A 653-nucleotide genomic window follows, 5' to 3' on the forward strand; every position below is an offset into this window, starting at 1 on the left:
CAGCCTTTAATGTCGTATCTATGCAATGAAAATGCCACTTTATACAACCAGCAAGTATATCTGAATTCTACAAAACAAAAGATGGGGAACACAAATATACTGTACCTAATATTGATCCTCTCATCGGGGTAAAACACACTCTGCATCACAATGAAGTACTTCTGGAGAGCATTGTAAGTGCAGTGTAAGTGCTGGTATTGTAAGGGTATAATGGATGTAATGACCTACTGGTTATTATGTTGATGAAATACCTTTATTTGATTCGGAATGACAATCCTGTGGACACCTGGAAAGCAGAAAGTGGATAATTTTGCAAGTTACCTTACAGTAGCTATACCTCATTTTTCACTTTTACTCCCCTGTACTTTTCTTTTTACTCTCCTCTCCATGAATTGATGATGGCAGAAGAGTGTCAATCTACATAGTCACTCTTACCTAGAAATCTCACCATCAATGAATGAGGGTATTTCTCCAGGTGGTCCATATACGCCTGCAGATTGGACAGGAGGAACCTGACCTCGCGCCTGCTCTGGGTCTTCAGGAAGAACCTCTTGTCATTCCTAAAACCAAGCACAAATTATTCATATCCAATGCCACCATTTTAAAAATTCAAGCTTTCTAATCTCGCATATTGCTAGAAAAATGCCTGTGCC

General features: G+C 39.4%; 1 long non-coding RNA gene across 1 annotated transcript; it reads right to left on the reverse strand.

Annotated features, from left to right (window-relative positions):
* On the reverse strand, positions 1 to 573 carry LOC111660036 (uncharacterized). Its single transcript, XR_002761132.2, has 4 exons — positions 436 to 573; positions 252 to 286; positions 106 to 161; positions 1 to 18 (listed from the first exon to the last, which is right to left on the reverse strand). It is a non-coding gene; the product is annotated as an uncharacterized LOC111660036 (long non-coding RNA).
* Between the last annotated feature and the right edge of the window lie 80 nt (positions 574 to 653).

The sequence above is a fragment of the Seriola lalandi genome, unplaced genomic scaffold (assembly GCF_002814215.2).
Source record: "Seriola lalandi dorsalis isolate HSWRI2012SDOR001 ecotype SW California unplaced genomic scaffold, Sedor1 jcf7180001986396, whole genome shotgun sequence".
Classification (NCBI taxonomy): domain Eukaryota; kingdom Metazoa; phylum Chordata; class Actinopteri; order Carangiformes; family Carangidae; genus Seriola; species Seriola lalandi.